We start from the raw sequence: 20,968 nt of genomic DNA on the forward strand, positions 1-20,968 counted from the left end.
ATATTATTGTTTTATAAGTTATCGTGAAATCGAGAAATAAATATTGCGCGGAAAAAGATGTATATTTGCGAATATAAAAAGAAATTCACATTAATCAAAAATTTATTGTTTAAATTAAAGAAAGAATATTAAATTTTAGAGTTATAAATTGGATTTTTTTAATGTAATAGAATATAAAAGGAAGGAAGCGAGGAAAGGCATATCAGCAGTTACACATTTAAATTTTTAACAATAGATTAATTTAATTTTCGACACTAGAAAGTGATAACATCAATAAATATTCTGCTTTAGTAATGGAAATAAACGAAGCTATTAAATATGCCATTTTCATTATAATTACTCATTATTGCGGAAATGGTCACGCTGGGAAGCGCAAAATAGTCTCTCTCTTCCGTTAAGAATAATCCGTCTTCCCTACCGAAAGAGGGGAGGGGGGGAGGGAAAGGAGAAAGGGGCAGAATAGTAGGATAGGAAAACCGCAGGCGGGTTTGTCCTGATAAAGTATTATCATTCCGCAAGTTTCCATGCAGGCTCTCCGTAATGAAATATTCAGCTCTTCGTAATCCCTATTCTACTTCCTGCTATGGTATTCTCTCCATCCTGTTCTGGGGTGGATATACTTGCTGCATCCCGTTGCTTGCCGAGAGTCCACCGCGAAGAAACTCGGTGCTCCGCTCATCGATGTAACGGTGTACTGTAAATTATCAATATTTCCCGTTCATTTATGCGCAGGTTAGTTATGAAATTATAAATAAATTCAATAATACAAGGCATTTTTCATAAAAGTCAAATATATTGTCGCATTGCTATTTGCACTTTAATTTTTAATTAAATAACTTACATTTAAATAATAAATAATATAAGTAATATAAATTAATAAATAATATAATAAGTAATAAATAATAAAATGCGAAAGTTGGCAAACGCTTAAGTGAATCGCACATTTTTCTCCGTGAATAAATATAAATTTTATTTTTTATAGAAATATATAAAATAATTTTCTTTGATTAAGGTAGAATAGATTTTTTTTGTATAAAAACTTAATTCAACATACACACATAAATGACATCTTTTTTTTTTAATAAATTCTCGGTTTTTATAAATTTAAGCTCTTTATTCGTTAACTCAAATCTGTCTTTTTAAATTAGCATTTAAATTAAAATTCTGTAAAATAAAATTTTAATTAAAATTAAATGGAGGATAATATTTTGTTATCTATTTTTGTAAGTAGTCTGCGGAAAATTGATTTATTTTTATTGTTGTATTAAATGTTACATCAACTTTAATTAAATGTAATCGCATTTTTTAAGAAAATTATGTAATTATAACATTTACAAATTTATGTAGATATTTATTTAATTAACTTTTTAAAATTGGAAAATCTAATATATTTAAAAAATGTTTATAATTTAAAAACTATAAATATTTTAATTTTTTTAAGCAAAATTAATATATTAATCCAAGTTATAAAATTAATATATTAATTTACATTTATATTAATTTACAGATAAAAAGAAATTATCTTGTATGATGATATAGTTTAAATTTGCATTTCGCGTGTTTCACATTGCGAACTTTTGCATGTTAATCCACAAGCGCAATTTTATCCGATTAATATACCGTTAGAAGGTATCTGGAAGAATGCTTAAACATTCAGTGTAGCTAAAGTTCTAATCCACCACCGACAATCTGCCATAATTCCTTAGTTCTGGCTAATCGCCAAACTCCGATGTATATGCTTGTTCTTTTTCGTATAACATTAATAAATTGTACAACAAGTTTGTGAAAAGAAAACTTATCATATATCGTCTATTCTGTAAAGAGTTAAAATTGTTTTTATTCATATAAATCTAATTATGACACGATGTTCTCTTAAACGATTTTTCCTTTTATTTTCTTAAAGATAGGATATTAACAATCACGTTTTCTGAATAACATAAGATTTTCTTAAAATATTTGCCACTGTGTGTATTGTGTGTGTGATATGTGTATTAATTCAGTAAATTAGTTATCGATATATATGTATTTTCTATTATCTTTATATAGTATTTCATACAGCATATTTTTTGAAATTTGCACAAGTAAATTGACTGATCTTTAACATTTTTTTAGAATATATATATTCTCTTTGTCACTGAATAAGCAAAATATGTGACGCTAAAAATTTATCGGAATATTATCGGAAGAAATATTTAAATTACGAATATCACGATTCTTTAGACTTATTAGAAATCATAACATTTAATAAAAATCTATGAAATAATATTTTATTTTTTATAACATTCTGTTAATCGTTATATAATTATAAAATTTATAGAATTAACGTTTAAACACTCTTGCACCTTCTTTAAAAATGCTCGATCACAGTTAATGCAGCGATCGTTAGTTCGACATAAAATCCGGGAGCTCAATTGGCACAACTAATCGCCATGGAATGAACGAAAAAGCATTAAATTTCGTTCGGATATGAAGCGACGCGATCGAGCCTATGTGATAATAGAGATTGAAATTTTCAAAAGCTACTTGTCGAATGACCGCAGAAATCACGCAAATCTATTAAGTCTAGAAAATTTAATCGGATAACATTCATGATTTAATTAATCCCTTTAATTTGTGTTTTAATAACTGTTTTTCATAACACTTAGATAAACTTTACTTCTCTATTTAAACAAGTAAGAATAGTAGCTGTGCAAAAAATGATATCAACCAGAAGCCTAAAGGAAACCTCGATTCTCGATACGCTGAATCATCTACAACGAATGTCGACGCCTACGATGCGTTGCATCTGAAGGCAACCTAGAGAAAATAACGAATCGAATTCTTGTGAAAAGGTTTCGAGAAAATCGAGCTATTTATTATTTTCAAAAGGATTGAGTTGCGATCAAACGAATTAAGAGCGAGATATACTGCTTGAAATAGTCCGAGGATTACTAGCAGAGAAATCTAAATGAGTTTTATCGTTGCCGAGAAGTAAAGGAGTTGAAAGCAGGAAAGAAATTAGCCAAGTATATAATACTTTCTTTCTTTTTACATTGGAAAATATTTTACACAAAGAGCGTAGATAACAAAAAGAAATATTAACATTCAGATGTTTTATTAACTTTATATTTTTATTTTTATATCAACAAAATAAAAATATTCTTGTAGCAATCACAAATTATTTGAAATATTATTAGCAACTATAATGTAAAAAAATTGAGATATTATAGTACAAAGAGGAAGAAAAATGATTCGTATAAATTAGACCTATCTGTTATAAATTGAAAATATAATTAATTCTCGGAAACTATTTATCATATATCCGGCCCCATTGTCCTGGCAAGAAAACAATATCGGTGGCTTGAGACAAGGCAAACTTGAACGATTAATTATTCAAAGTATTAATATCAATCAAGAGCGATAATACAGAGAATAGGATAGAGGTTCTATTAGATCGTGCGGGATAAAGGAAGTATAACGGGAGCGGAAAAAGACAGGCAAACTATTTACTATCGGAGTAAAATACGGTCACGATGCGTCTAGAGGATTGAATGGGCACTGAATGAGACCACGCAACTAATTGCCGAAGGGGTATTATTATGAAATAAACGAGGTAGCAACGAACACAAATGGGATAGCAGCAGCCTGCGAGAAGGAGAAAAAGCGAGCGACGCAGAGTGATAAAGGCACGAGGGCGCGCTAGAGAGAAATGGGAAAAAAAGCAGCCACGAATGCGATGGAGGATCGGGCCGAGGCTGTGAAATTTTTAAAGCCTCCCAATTTGTTTTCGGCAGCAGCCAACGCCTTCCTCGTCTTCGTCACTCTCGCACGAATACTCGGTCGTTCCTCCAATCTCCCTCACTGACAATGTATATTGGCGGTGTATATCCTCCGGAGAAATAAGCCGAGTCATTTCTGCCACTGATTTCTATGCCACCATTACCCCCCGAGATTCTCATTCCTTTTCTCCACCTCTTGCGTCCTTCTACACCCATTCCCATATCCATCTCTTCTCTGGCGGAAGAGGAAGGTGGGCTGCGCCGTAAATTCGTTACGAGCTTTGCCACATATATAGGGGATTTCGAGGCTAATTTGTAAACATTAACGGCGTACGCTAAAAACGAATAAGAATAAACAATGTTTCTTTCTATAATAATATCTAACAATAAGATAAGATAGAGGAAATAAAAAAAAAATTCTATTTTTATCTTAACATATATTCATTAATTATATTATTTGTTATGATAACTGTAAATTATAATGCACATGTTTATCATAATTAAAAAGATATTATTGTGTTTATCTACTGCTCTTTTGTACAAATTTGTTGTATCTTTTAATTTATAAATATTTAGTAAAAATTACATTTTTATTTACGGTTTGTTTTATTTTAATTTTAATTTATTGAATAATTTTGCTTAATACTTTTGTAGCGAAGATCAAATGTTTATTAACGTGACATTTTTATTTTGATAGATTCTCAGAAATCTGTCATTTACATTAAAGCAGTATGTTTTGGAGCAATCATATGTACATATTTAGAAATGCGCGAAAGCAGTTCCAAGCAATGTCTTATCAGAGTGCGGTCAGCGCAAATTGCACCGGCGCGATGCATATCGGAAGCAGGTGTATTCGTAGCTAGTCGTCGATAAAACGGGAACTATGCACTGTCCGGAACAAATGGCATCAACAAAGCGTCAAATAACGCGAATACTCGAACAGAAACGTGTCGTGCCACATGTCGTTTCCCGTATCTAGGACGACATATGGTAGATGAAGTCCCGGGATCGATGTTTACCTATCGTTTATAGAACCCTACGAGTGGATTACGGTAGACAAATAAGATTATTCGCGATTTACCCATTACGTTGGAATATCGTATGCTAATTAGTCATAGAAATTATATTCAATGAAAATTCTTATCGACATTAATAAATATATTTTACAGTTAAGTATTTTTATTATTATCTCTTAAATTAATTTTTATTAATTATAATATTAATTTTTATGTTAATTATTATAAAAAAAAACATAAAAGAAGTTATTACTGCTTGTTTAAGTCTCATTAAATAATAAAATAATAGATATTAATGAAATAATATTTATTAACATTTTTTATATTATAAGTGTATTTAAATTTATATTGTTTGTTCTTTTTTCTTTATCTGAGAATCCTTTGATCAGCAAAGTTTAAGAAATGCTTATTTTCAAGATTTCTCTTCAAGATCACTTTTTTTATTTTTGCTATATTTTCGAAAATAAGGATTGCTTTTGTATTAGAGCATTAATAAAAAATATCCACTTTTATTTTTACCAAAAATAATACTTGTAATATTTCAGATAAATCATATTATTTTTGAATGAATAAAAAAATCAATACTTCAAGTAATTCATAGATCGAAACTTTTTCACGATAATGTTGTATTTAGCAGTCTATTAATGCTCGTAAATAATGTTCCATTGTTTTGCTGTGACGTATTACGCATATCGTGCGATCGATAAGTTATAAACCACGCACGTTCTACATCACCGCAATTACAGGCGGGCGAATCGGCATATCTATTGCCAGATCTCAGTTTCTGTCGCAATTATGTCGCGCACGTCTACATCGTCTATACGACAGAGCAACGAAACAAGGAAACTTTGATTACCGCAATTTCGCGAATTTACTTGTCGCGAATTAAATTCTGCTGTATCCCATTTAGGATCATAATGTCTCTGATAATAGCGATCGCATCGCGCCTGTATAAACAAACACACATGCGCACGCGACGCTCGAATTCGTTACAATGCAACGGTGAAATCCATGTTCATAAAGCACAACACACTCGGCAAACATTTACGCTCGCCGGCGATGTTAGCGATGACCCAAGCGCTAGTCGCGAGACAGAGATGTCCATTATAGCGCGGCAACCGGTTTCGGGCAATGAAGTACCTACGGGCCACATTGTACGTAAAATAAATGTTTACCAGTTTTCATAATGTCACTCTCCATTGTCTCCGTTATTCTAAAATCTTGAAATCCCGAGTTTGATCCACCCATGTGACGTATACGTCCCTGCGAGTATTCTGTGTCGAGGCAATGTCGAAGAAATGGCTGGCATTGTTGGACATGTAATCAGGATTGTGTCGATATGATCTACAAGCAGTTCAAAACTAATAATAGAGACACGCGGATTGACAGCATGTATGTATTAAGAGTGTCTCAGTATACATCAAATTATCACATTATAGAAATTGTCTTACTTTGATTAATAATAATCATACGTACAAAAAATTGACGAATAAATGTGTATCAAGAAAATATATTTAATATTCGGTTCAATATATTGTTAATCCTTTTATTATTTGTTTAGGCTAAAACTAATTTAATTTTATTAAATTTTTATTTTTTTATATTTATTTTATTTTAATTTTTTTTGTATTTATTGTATATATTGTATATATATGTATCTACAATATATACAATAAACACATATCAACAATATATCAAACAACAGTAATTTTGTACATTTCTTCAGGAAATAGTATTGAATAAATTGTAGACGAGATTACGCATACATGAAAGCGAGTTGATATAAAAATGGTAGCAATTGGTGGATTAATAATAGTTGCATTTAAAAGAGGACGCAGATTATTTATTTAAAGTTTCTTTCTCCTTTTAATAGAACTGACGGAATTGATCACATTTGCAAAATGCTTGCAATAATGATAATTAGAGCAATAATATTATTTTAATGAAAGATGTTAATTATATAAAAAATACAGTTATGAAATCACATCACAATATATTATACATATTTGGCATAAATTGCGAATGATTGCAGAGAGAATAAAATGTATTTGCGAGAAAAGGATTTCTATCTTAGATTTTAGATCTACAGATTAAGTTAAATACTTCTTTTTAAAATCATACGGTTTCACAGAATGCTTTAATATTTACCGGGTTTTTTCAAGCAAAAAATCTTAGGTATACGAGATAAATGTTGGCAGGATCTCGGAGCTTCAGACATGCTGAAACTTCTTATCGATTCCTTAATACGGCTGCGTCTCCATCGCCGTCTGTCTATCTCGATGGTAGAGTACCGTGAGAAGAAGCACACACGACGTCGATAATCTATCGGAAATCGTGTCGATGAACTCGGCGAACTGGGTTAATAGTAAACGAGTTTATCGATTAATTTTTCGAAATACTTTTTATGATTTATGAATATTCTCAATAACATGGCAGTAAGTTTTTCTTTAGGGAATTTTAGAGTTATTAAGAATAGACCGCAACACTTTTATTTTAAAAATCGAACAATCAATTAGTATATATTATAGAATTATTCAGCGCGTAAAAAATATTGATGCAATAATATAAAATAAATGAAATGATATTTTTCATTGATATTATATCATCCATCAATCTCCACTCTCGTATCTTATCAAATTGCATATCGATATGGACGAATGCACACACAAATATAAGCAAATTATCAATTATTTGATCTAACTATTGTACGTTTTGGGATAAAAAAAAATGGGTTACGCATATTCCGTCCCGCTTAGCTGCGGTTGCTGCAATTGCTTTCCGACATCAGTGGGATCTGGGAGAACATGTGCATGGAATCCGCGAACGCGTGATTGTACCGGCGCATAATTACACATCGTTGCGCAGGCGGGTCTCCTGATTGAACTAATTTAACCTCCTAATCTATCTATCCCATCCCCCTCCTATCTCAGCCAGCTAAAACCGCAGAGGGCGATACGCGCGTCATTGGAAGCACGGCACGAAATCGCACCGATAAACTCCATCAGGCGTTTTAGTGATAAATATGAGATTTACGTGCATTAAAATGCTTTTTGAAGAGTGACTCACTTATACTAACTCCGCTGAATAAAAAACCCATTTTATATCAAAATTGTATGATGTTCCAATCGGCACGAATTTTTTAAAATAAATTGATTTTTCATCAATAAATATTGAAATACATGTTTTTTTTTTGCTATTTTTATTATTAATATATCTGTACATAAATAATATCTACATATAAATTTTATATTATAAGTTTCTTAAAAATCATTTTTCAACTTCTTTTTCAATTAGATTATGTCAATAAAATTGAGCGCAAAATATTATTGTAATAAAATTCGAAAATACATACCAAATTATTGATATTAAATTTATTTCATTTAATTATGATTATGGAATATTGGCAGATTTAATACTCAACTATGATTTTTGCGAGAGAAAATTTATCGATGATAGATCAAAAATGTGACAAAAAATTATATTAAATACATACTTATTCTTTCATTTCGTAATGGTAGCGAACGTGATGCTTGTCTCTCGCGTATCATTGATTCAACATCGTAATCTGCTTGTCCTTCTCGAGCGGAACATTGTGCGAAGCGCGATATTCGCCTGCGCGCAAGTAACCGTGCGTGGAAAATCGCATCGATAAACCCAACTCCGGGGTTAGCAATAAACGCGATTCTCGGACGCGGAATATATGCAGCGCAACGGCAAGCAACGAATTTCGCATTGTCGGACTTTTTGTCATTAGCAATCTGATCGCGAGTATTCATTGTACTTTACGGCGCCCCGATGCGTTGCATGCGCTTGGCGATTATCTATTTTGCGTCGCGGCGGTGTTTTATCTCAACCATAAAAATTTCTCAACTACTGCCTCTCCTTACGTCTCGTATTTCTTCATATATATTTTTTCTTGATCGTTCGTCGCGACGGATGCTAAAATCCTTCATTTTTATTTATTGGATTGCCCGTGCAAAAAATTTCCCTCGCAATCCATGTATTTACATAAAAGAATAAATTTGATATGTAATTTTGAATAATACATTTATCGTGAACGAGCTTGTCAGCACTAGAAAATTTTTGAATCTTATATCTAAAAAATAAATAAATGTGCGATGAGACTAATGTTTTTATTTAGACAACAAATTAATTTCTTTTTAACAATATTTTTAATAACGAGATATTTATTGATGCATGTATTCTTAATAAAATATCGAAATGTCGTATTAATTTTATCCGTCAATTTACTGCGCTATCGCGTGTATTATTTAAAAAAAACCGAATAATTCTTTTCATCAGCATAACATAGCTGTTCATTGCGCACGATTTAACTGCTAATTCATAGTTGCGATATTAAGTAGTAAGTATATATCATCGCGCAATTAAATATATTTCATACGGCAACACAATCAGTCGTAATGTGCATAAAATCGGGCGACGTGACGCGGGTTGAGAGCCGGCCTTTTAATCGTGTTTTTATCGGCAACGAAATGCGCACGGGTGCGTTAACATTTTGACGAATCGCAGATGCAAACGTGATTCAAACTGGCTCGGCCGCGATATTTCACCGCGCGCCAGGTCGCGCTTTAGCGTTTTAAGGGACAAACTTTTCAATTACCCGCTCACTCGTCACCGTGTGACAGTTTTAACGGTGCGTAATTGATACCGCAGGGCGTCCCGACGCTGCCTGTTCGCTGTCCGCGAAATTTCGTTCCGCGTCGCGGACATTTTCAACAACGGGTAATTGATGCCGCAGTTTTCCTCCGCTGTCGAGCTTGCAAATTTCGTTCGCGTCACGACCTGCTTAAGGACAACTTGCGCTAAACTCGCCGCCGTCCTGGCTGGCGCGCGCGCGCCTCGTTAAAAAAGTTTGACGGTGAGAGGGCGAGGGCTTCACACACACATACGCACACACAAATACCGCTAACGTAAAGTCGAATATATCACCGGCGCCATGGAAATTCGCGGGAAACTCGGGCTAAATGTTAAATACCCATTAATCTTGCGGGGCAAGATTAATCCGACAGATTTTGACCGAGCAAGCCGCCACGGCGTAACTGCTGAAGAATGCTGGCAAATGTTTGCGATATCAATCACCGCGATGCGCTCCGGCAATGCGCTCATCGTCAATATTCGGAGTCCACACGATCTCATAATCATAGCGACTATGCATTTTGCATTTTACGATAGGCGTACATGGCGTGCATTTTTATATTTGTGTGAGTAGCGCGCGATATTCTTTTACTTATTAAAAGCTTTAATTTATTTAACTTTAGTAGTTTGTAACGTTTTGTGCACATTCCGGGACTTCCACACAATTTATTAAATGCCACACAAATTATTATTAATTTCTATACTTTTATAAACAAAGACTTTTGTGGTAAGTATATTGCCGCGGGTTTTCAGCACATAATGCAAAATTAATGTATGTTTTTGTACTCACCTTAATGCTCTTTTTCAGCTTTATACCGTGGTAATTTCGCACAAAAAAATGTTAATTATTTATTCGCTGCTTCTTTTGTATACTTTTATCGAGCAATATATTATAGATTGCACGTTATTGCTATTAATATTTAATATACAATATATCGAGTTCTCATGTGTATTTTTAATACATTTAAATTTCATGAAATTGTTAAATTAACAAATTACACAGATACAATCTGTTTTTATTTATAAATAAAAAAAGGCAAAAAATTGTATCTTTATTTTTTCCTTTAGTAAAATTAATTAAATGTATAAAATAATGCAGAGTATAATGTGTAGAAAATAATATGATTTTTTAATTCAAAGAATTAATCGTTTGCGATAAGGGAAACGCGAAATAAAGAATAAAATAGATTTTCAACAACTCGTGCTCGATAACTTTCTCTCTATCGTCATCGATTGAAGCTATCTATTTCGATAAAATCAGAGTTTCAAGTCACAGGTGAGCAGGAAACCGTTGCTTTCAATGTTTAATGTTACGAGCGCTCGTTAAATTGTTTTAAAGCAAATTTTACAAGTTTAATTGTATTCTTTACGACGCGGGCACCGATTCTGGGGCTGAGAGCAGGTAGTGTGTATCGAGGTCAGCGGCGAAGTCAAGATAACATGAAGTTTCCTCTCTCGGAAAATGGCCGTGTACACGAAGCTCGCAACGAGGGAGGAAAAGTTTTGTACGTGGCATTTGTTAAGGCGGCTTTACGATAGAAGCGTACCTCGTTTTCACTAAGGTACCTAACTTTTCCATCATGCTTAGCCTCATAGGCAGGCAGCTAGATCGTTAAGTAGTTATTTTGCTCATATGCCGTGAGAAACTGTTTGTATATATAAAACATCATATACGCCACTGTCGGCGTTAATTAGTCTTGCTTTGTCGACTATTTGCTGAATTTACATATATCCCAGTTTCTTTTATTTATCTTTTTTTTTTGTGATAGAAAGAATAATGATTTGTTTAAAAGAACGTAAAAAAATACACATGAAAAGTCTATGCATATCTGTTTACGCTAATATCTTTACGCAAATAATATTGAAACATTTTCCAAGTCATATATGACATATAACGCTTTGTAAAAGCATTCGAAATTTAGCAGCAATTATTGTTCTATGAACTGCAACATATTACTATAATTAAATTGTGACGTTATAATTGGTATATAACAACAACCAAGGGACAAACTCATCTCGCATGGTCTTTATATAATTATATAATTTGTTGTAACAGTTTACTGAATGGGGCTTCAAATGTCCAATAATATTGCAGATATTGCATACAGAAATATACTGTACATATCCATAAAATAAATTGTTTAATCTTGTTTATCATTCTTGAGAGATTAACGTGCGCCTGCGCGAAAATTGAGTGAAGAAAAAGGGCAATCGATGACGTACGGTCTGATGATAATACCCGTCCACTATTTTTTACATTACTGGTCGCTGACAGCGCAACTCTTGGTCCTTAACTAGAGGGAAATCTTTACGGAACGTTGAAGCGCGAGATTGTATCTTAGTTTTACGGACTTACGTTTTAAGACACTTATGTACAAGATGATCAAACGTTTTTCCAGAGAGATTTAAAAGTCTGCTTTTAAACGACATGAATTAACTGTTGAATCTAACACGACACCACTTTTCAGTTTCCATTTATATTTATGCAAACAAGGAAAATAAAAGTTTCTGGTATATAAAGTCTACGTCAAAAACAAATAAAAAAAAATGATTGTAGGTTCAAAAACTTTTTCGCGAAGTTACATTTTAATTTAAAAATTAAACTAAAATTATAGGAATTTTGCTTGTATTGGATGTATATGTATGGGTGTCTCCGAATAAGTTTCTAGTACATATTTTAACTTTTGCACCGGCAAGAAACGGCGTCTTTGGATAAAGTTCCACGATCGAAAGATACTTTTCTCGCAGAATCGAATCAGCTGCTTGCTTTTTGCAAATCGTCGACCTATGCGCATCAAAAATCAAGTGAAAAATACTCGTGAGGATGCCGTATACGTAGAAGAATACAATAGCCATTTCGCTCGCACGTGCAGTGCAAGTAAGGACGAGCACGAAAGTTCAAACCAATGTCAGGAAACGAATTTCAACGGAGGGATAAGGGTATCTCCCGTCCGTGGAACATACGTTCTCTGCAGAGGGCACATACAATCGTCCGTGGTGTCGTCGTAAAATTTCAATTTTCCCATATCGCGATATCTACAACCGGCGGGAATGGCGTAAGCTCCCAGATACGGCCGCTCCCGCATGCACACCCGGTATATGACAGTGCGGTCCGAAGCCAAGGTAATGGATCGATACTGAGGGGAGGAGTCGTTCAATCTTCCATCTCAGAGAGGGAACTTAAAACGCGCATTATGGAGGGAAAAATCGCGTAAAGGAAAAAACGAGGGAATGGGTGTTTACCAGAAAAAAAAATTTTTTTTTTTTTGGTCTTGCAGTCATAAAATACGATAAAAGCTTATTAATAATCATGTTTGTAGCTGATAAATCAATGCTTGCTGTGTATTTTTATATACATTTCATCTCTAACAATTAAACCGTGCATTTTTTGGATTTATCAAAAAATAGTCTTACCTTAGATATAATTGGGAGAGGATGGAGAGAAATCGATATCGTGTAATTTAATTTTTTACTATTCTAAAGATCGCGTGCTGTTGATATATTTGCCACGAATATCAATGAAAATAAATCCGCAGCGGCAATTAAATGGCAGTCGGATTAGTATGCGCGCATATGAATTAATAATGATACAGTGTTATCGCGTGTTATGACAATTAAAGAGACAATAAATATAAATTTTTCAATAAAATATTCATTGGAATATTCTCAGAATCGTTTTGCGAACATTAACGTTAATTACATTAGCAAGTTGATGATTCCGAAGCGCTAATTCTATTATTACTCTCCAATGCGTGATACCGCGTTCATAGTGGATTATGCGCAAAGCGAATACAATCAATATAATCCGATTCAAATCCGATCCTTAAAACTAGGACGAGATAAAGCGAGGAAAATCATTCCGTGATAACCTATCTGAAGGACTCTTTAATGTCCTGAGTCATCAGTCGAACGATCTACAGCCGAGCTAAGCTCACCTCGGAAAAGGAGGGCGCGGTATTTTTTATCAACCGACAAGATAGCTACTGGAAAGATCACAAAGAAGCTCTCGATAAAACTCCATCGTGTCTTGTAGTACACGGGATGCAAATTAAAAGGAAAGATGATATTTTTGTGAAAGGACCTTAAAGCGATTTTTTTAATAAGAGAGTTTGCATCGTGGAATAATTACAATATTTTTCGTCATCGACATTTGATAAACATTGCGAATGATTGATGGAGTAAAATCGAGTCTAAAACGAAGTAATTTTATTCAAAGCAATTATAGACTCGTGTAATGTGAAATCATGAAGAATGTGTGATTCTAAATAAAAATTACAACATTAATTTAAATCTAAAGTTATACACTTTGTTAAAATGTTACAACGTTATAACGAAGATGAATCGATAACATTTACTTACATTTAATATTTGTTTTTAAACTCGAAAAAATAACATTTTGCATTACGTTAGAATAAAATATTATTTTTTTTAATTGTTATTTATAATTATTGAAACTTATTTTTCTTTTCAAACATTTCTACATGTATATATATTTTTAAATTATTTACTTATTTTATTTAAATACTAAAAAAATCAATGTATATAATCATGAGATGAGATTTAATTATAGCCTGTACTTTGTACGACATATGGTCTAAAAAATAGGAGAAAATATATTCCATTAAAAAGTCTTAAATACAAAGTTCACAAAGCTCTTTTTTCTCTTAATAATAGGAAGCATCGAAAATAATGCTGCCGTCAATTGCACGAGAATATCTTTAAAGCATGGAATAATTTTCTTAAAAGCACCGCTTCGGTTGAGAAGCTCGTTCTCTTCTCGCTTGCTTTACGTAAGAAAAAATAAAGTATCATCAACAACTTAATACGAAATTCTTAAAGAGAATTACTTAGCCAATATTACTTAAAAAAAGTCGAGTCTCGTAAAAGCTTAACAGCAACATTTTAGAATTTACGGCAAATTAAATGCCGATAGAGAGACTGCAGCAGATTATACATAATATGGGGGCGATACTCTATTATAAATGTTACTGATCGAGTAATATAGATGTGCCCACGCCCACTGTCTATCTTTAGAGTCGAAGCTTATTTACGCAAAGCGTGGGTATATTGTTAATATATACACCATAATGAGCGTTGCTTCAACGCGCTAATTACTGGTTAAATGCCCTTGCAGATGATAATCGTCATCATTAGGCAAACGATCAGTCAATACTTACGGAAACCAATTAATTGAAAAATTAATTATGCGGATTAATATACACAATATATAATTTATCCGCTGGAAATTGGGGCGAACTAGTTGAATATATATATATAATAATCACGTCGTTGATTAATCCGTTCTTTTAATATACATGCTTTATATTGAATAATTATATTGCATTCTTATATATCTAAGATATCCAAAATAAGTCCAAGTTAAATTATTATCGATAGTTTTCGTTATCTGAGTGAACTGATTATGTAAAGCTTTTTTTATTACATGTGTGAAAATTGTAAATTTAATAAACAAAACAAAAGAATCTACATATTATCATACATTTACTAAAAGTTTAGTACATTTTCATTTGATATGATTAATATATTTGCCATTCAATTTGGTCTTGTACAATCACTGCAGGCTGGATTTCAAGCAATATTCAGGATAGATCTATTTTAGACCAATGAGGTTCAAATAATATTCCATAATATAATACGCAAGTGATAAATCATCCAAGTTTTGAAACGAGAGATATGTGACTATGTGTATCATATCTTGATTTGCCCGCGATCAAATAACATTTATCATCCAGTGTAATTAATTTCATTAGTCATTTGTTAAAATGATTAACACAGACTAATAATCATAACATGATATTTTTATTTTTACTTACAAGAAGGTATCTATCACGAATATTTATTATATATAAAAATATAGAAAATGTGTTGAAGAATTAGATCAATTATCGTACCGTTTGAAAATATTGATTTTTGCATGTAAAATATTTATGGGAAGATTTAAAATTAAACTACTTTGATCAGTAGAAGTCCTGTTCCTACCCGCTTCTATTATTAATCACTACTATTAATAATTCACGTTAATCGAAGAAATAATGAAAGGCAAATTCTGGACTGCTGCAAAAATATACAAATTGAAATACAATCGATATCAGTTAATAAACAATGCCGAATTGTTATCATTTAAACTTTGAAATGGAGCAATTTTCAGATATCGAATCGCGAGATATTGAATTATCGTATAATTTATGTAATGAAACGTTTTGAAAATTCGCACACATTCGAGCAGGATTATATTATTCGTCTATGTTTGCCTGTCCGCAATCGTGCCATCTCGTTTTTGGTAAAAGAGACAAATTATCCTGTCATTTCATGCGAAGCTACGTTAATAACTACTTGAACACGTTAGCAGAGATAGAGTCAGTTTTCATCGAAATACGGGATCATCGTGCACTGTGTATGTAACTTGCGCGGCTGCGATAGAACATATGATTACGATCGGTAGCGCTTAATTGTAAAACGCATATATGCTTTAATAACAATGTTCGAGAGTAATTTCCTATTTCGTTATGCTATCACATGTAATCCTGTTTCCAATATACAACGCTATTGCAAATGTTTGTACTTTTTGTGTGATCAGTTATTTTATAATACTTGTGTATATAAATATAAAAATTAAAAGAGATGAAAAATGCTACATTTTAAAATTAATTTTGATTGTGCAAAAAATTATAAGAGAAAATAAATAAATTTTAATGATGTTTACAATTGTTTAAAAATTTTATTTTATTCAAAATCATGCTATTGATATAAAATATTATAAAATATGAACTTTTTGTTAGTAAAAAATAAAAGATAATAATTTGTTTTGAAAATATTATGATAATTAATGTAGCTACGCAAATTTTGTGAATATGACGATCAATTTGCAATAAGTTGTACAATTGGACGATATTTGTTTGCAGAAATATTCTAAATAAACGAGAAAAGTTTACACTTAGCAAATAACTCCAATATATTTGTTAATAACTATTGTTCTATACATAAACAGCTCTGATTGAAATGCGAAATTTGCATTATAAAAGAGACTAATATAAGAAATTATAAAGATGCAATGAATTGACATGTACGAAAGTCTAAAATTATCATACATCTTTTTATTTTAGTAAATGAAGCTTTAGCTATCTTTATTTATATTTATGAACCATGTAAATATTTTCTTTTGGCTTTGGTTCCATTGTTTTATATTTTTACATTAAATAATTTACAGTTGCATTGACATAAATGTTAACTTGGTATACATGTTCCTATTTTTATTCTTTCTGCGTTGTTTATTATGTTATACACTGAATAAATGTAAATTTTAATTGTTTGATATCAAGTCAAAAGCTTTAAATAACATATCAGTTAACTAAAATTTGATTATTAAGGATCTCCGATTTGCCATATTATAATCTCGAAGAATGAAAGGACGATCCGATCAATCGGATTTTCTTGTCGGATTTTAAATGACACGAAAATTCGAAACAACGTATATTTTATAATAAGCTTTTAAAAAAGGAAACTATCATATCAAATGGTTATGGCGAGAAGCGAATATCGACGAATACGGAAGTTGGTTAATAACTACTATTCTCCCTTCATTATGGAAGCCGCAATTCGCTTATTGAACATTTAACAGCGGTCACGCCGCAGCATGACCTGCAGTATTGAAGAGTCGCTTATGATATACCAATCTATCTATATATCCGCCGTCCGCATTTTCCGCCAACAAAAAAAAAATCAGCTTTTAATTAGTTATGTAGTTAATGATTTTACTTTCGTGACATAAATCACTCTATTATTAAAACAACAAACATTAAATTTGATTGATTTGTGCAATGCCTCGCGGTTAAATTTATCATTCATAATCTAAACACAATGCGTTTACAAATATATCGCAACAAATACACACGCAAATATATCGAGAAAATACATATTAAAATATTAAATAAATGAATATACACAATCAATATTAACTAAAATTTATATACTTTAAACATGATATTGCTGACTTAAACTGTATAAAATTGTATAATAGATAACATTTTTTTTATCTTTTTCTAATAGCACAATTTAAATTTTAAAATTACTTTATTCATTTAGTTTATTAAGATTTTAGAATTCCATTGGTCGTTATTTAATTGCGCATCGTTACGTGTCAAATGCCGTAGCATTATTTCAATTGTGACGTTCGATCAGTTTACCTCTCAGCGATAAGGGTATTGGGTTTCCTATTAAACTGCTCTTCGATAATGGTTCGCCCGATCGGTTGATTGCGCATGTTTTGTGAAACCAATCTTTCAGGAAACCGCGGGGAAACGATGAATCTTGGGAATAAATTTAGTAGTAGACGTGAAAATTTACTTAATTGTCGAATATTATTTTTGCATAAATGCATAAAATGAATATGTGCAATCTAATGAAGCTTGCTTTGTTTTTTTTCCTTAAACTAAATAGAATTTTTGGTGAATACACGAATGCTAGCCAGATAAATAATTGCACAAATGTTTATTAATTTATAATGACGTTATAACTTTCACCAATTTGGAAAAATTTATTTTATATTTCAACGATTAATAGATAATTATATATAAAATATTGATAGAGTTGTTTTGACGATTTCCTTTACGCATTATTACAAAAATATCGAGAGTTTCCATTTAAATTATCTCACAGCTCGTCCCTTTTCTCTCTGCCGAGCATAAATAGCAGTGCATACGTTCCTATCAATCACAGCATTAGGAAATACAAACATAACGCGGGTGTTCAGTAATACTGATCTGCTCGCTACATTTAGCCATATGGAATATGGTAATGCAATTAGTTGCACCATCATGTTCGATCAACCGTTCTATGTCAATGAAAAGCGTAGCATGCAGTAATTAACGATTAACCCAATTTAGGAACGAGGGCAATTAACTTATTATAACAATCCAGATGTGACAGTACCTCGCGGAAATAAACGATAAAAACTTTATGTCTAATAATAACTGTAAAATGCAATTACATTGTCGTATAAGTCTTATTGCAACGCAATTATCCAACTTCAATATTCCACTAATTAAAGAATTTTAATTACTATTTGCTCATTTAGATATTTTTATTCGTAATTTAATAATTCATGTAGATCTAACAATAATATGTGTACGAAACGTGAGGACAGGATGGATCCTACATTTTAAATAAACGTTGGTACATTTCCATATTTAAATAATAATTTATGTAATTCATGTTTATATGTCGAGTATATTAATCGGTCCATAACTAAATTTTTTCAAACATCAATTTTGATCGGCATGAATGTACGATGGTATCACAAAAGTCGGCGATGATCGGCATTATCGAACAAAACGCCGTTTGTTCCTTGTGATAAACCAACACACGATGTATCACTATAATGTGCCGCCGATAATATCTCATTCGTGTATCGCATTCCAATTCACCATATATCGCGTCTCTCATTAAGCGAGTTTCTAATTAGCGATTGGACTCTATCCTGTTATACATTATGTGCCCGATGATTTCGATCGTCACTTTATAACACGAGTATCACTACACAGAATAATTACAAGCATTTTAATGAGAATATTTTAATCATCTCTATATAAAAATAAAAAGTATAATTAAAGCGCTCGAAAAAGATTGAATCATGCGTTTGCTTTGCGCTACGTTGCGCTTGGCATAAAAGAAGTTGAAACTTGATTAATATATAATTGAAACTTTAAGACGTAACACATTATAACGAACAAGTGAATTAGTGAATTAATTATGTGATTACATAGAATAAAATTTCAATGGGCAATCGTGAATAGTATTTGTAGTATGAAAAGATATGTAAATAGCTGAAAAGTAAGATTAAAATAATCCATGCATCTCCAACTCGAACGCAACTAATAATAATTTAGACCGTTGGCCTTTCGCTGATGTAATAGATAAGATTAACTAAGCGTAAAACTGACGCAACGTACGATTATGTGAAATTGCAAAATGTGTACAAGTGTGTGTGTGTGTGTGTGTGCGTCCGTGTTATCGAGAAATGCTAGCACTTTGGAAAATTACTATGCGTTTCTACGGTCCCTCTCTTAAATCATTAAAGTTGCGCGAGTCTTAATTCGTTCACTCTTCTTTAATCCGACGTTATCGCATCCGACGACATGCATATCATAGAATAACGTTCGTGACACACGAGCGAGCAGGGCAGTTCTGAGCGACTTTTAGTCGAGGTTTGGAGTTTTCTTCAGCGCGCAGGGCGGATCTAAAAGTCGGGCTCTGACGGAGCACAAAAATAATTTTCCGCGATAAAACCGAGCACGCAGACGGAGAACTTTTTAGTAAACACCTTCGACTGCAGTTGCCTATCGCTTTGCGAGAAAAGCCGTGATTCTTACAACTGTGTGTTCGAACTTTGGTTTTTCGCTGTAAGTATTTTCACAGGACTTTGATTTACTGTCGCATCTTAAATATCTCTTTAACTCGGCAGCACAGAACAACCGTTCAAACATGAAACATTTTAAAAGAGGGACAGGTATTAGTTAAGACAAATATTGTTGAAAGATATTATTTAAAGATAAGAATTCTTGAGGAAAAGCAGTTGTGCGTAAAAGGTTTAAATAATATAAGGAGTATTTTTAAAAGTATGTAAAAATAAGTCAGAATATTATATAAAATATTTCAAAATTTTTGATTCTAATTTTAATAACGGATGCTTTAATAAATTTAAAATTGTTTTTGTATGATTAAAAAATATCAAAAACACTATGATAAATTAATGAGAAAATAACAGAATTTATCGTTGAATTGAATTCTTTGAATTTTTACTCATGTTTTAATTACAATACAATGACATTTAACGTGTTGAGATATTAAATGTTGCGATAAAAAAATTAGATTTTTTTTCTTGAAATTTTTCGTAATAAAATATATTTCACTAAAAATATAAATTAAAAAGTACCACACGTTGCAAAAGCAAGAATATCTTCCTTTTCCCGAAGCCAGCGTTAACAATGTCCCAACAGAAAGCCGTGCACTCGCGGTTAAATATTGATACTGCTGCGCGTCAGCGAGATTAAAGCTTTTACCTCTGGCTGCGCGAGTCATCTAATTGTCTCCAAGAGCCAAGTGCCGTGACGCGATATTAAATCTTCTTGTTAACGGAAGACGAGCGTACATCGGATGTCTCTATCGGTACCGCGTATCTCTCAACCCAGAGATATTTCTTGCGCGCTCTATCATCACCGTCGGCGGTAATGCTCTCCTGCTGCGGCGAATGTCACCTGTCGTTCCTGGCGGTAAGTCCGTTACATCAAATGGAACTCGAACGACAGATCGTCGAGCGCAGCGCGGTTTGTCAACTTCGAATTCCGCCGTTCGTGTAACTTCGGTCGCCGCGAGGGGGGAACGGGGGGGATAGCTTGTAAGTTAACTTGAGAATCGGGACACTGGCATTGTCATCCTCAGCCATCGACTTCGGAATTCGATGTCGTCGGTCGGTACGAACATTTAAACGCGGCACGACGATGCCCTCGAAACTTCATTAAT

The 20,968-nt window shown here is 32.5% G+C and overlaps 1 protein-coding gene and 1 long non-coding RNA gene across 5 annotated transcripts in view; one reads left to right on the forward strand and one right to left on the reverse strand.

The window, feature by feature from the left end:
• The window catches only part of LOC126858017 (hemicentin-1), a 231,825-nt gene that overhangs the window by 71,230 nt on the left and 139,627 nt on the right, over nt 1–20,968 (forward strand). The window contains exon 1 of one of the 4 annotated variants that reach the window (XM_050608024.1): nt 19,663–19,955. The exons of 2 other annotated variants lie outside the window; for them this stretch is intronic. The gene's annotated coding sequence lies outside the window, so the exon portion shown is untranslated. Of the gene's footprint in view, nt 1–19,662; nt 19,956–20,968 lie in introns of those variants that run through there. One more of the 4 variants, XM_050608021.1, reaches the window with a different exon arrangement.
• On the reverse strand, nt 440–20,707 carry LOC126858034 (uncharacterized). The gene is made up of 3 exons (XR_007688598.1): nt 20,509–20,707; nt 5,950–6,118; nt 440–694 (listed from the first exon to the last, which is right to left on the reverse strand). It is a non-coding gene; the product is annotated as an uncharacterized LOC126858034 (long non-coding RNA).

The sequence above is a fragment of the Cataglyphis hispanica genome, chromosome 23, assembly GCF_021464435.1.
Source record: "Cataglyphis hispanica isolate Lineage 1 chromosome 23, ULB_Chis1_1.0, whole genome shotgun sequence".
In the NCBI taxonomy this organism is placed as follows: Eukaryota; Metazoa; Arthropoda; class Insecta; order Hymenoptera; family Formicidae; genus Cataglyphis; species Cataglyphis hispanica.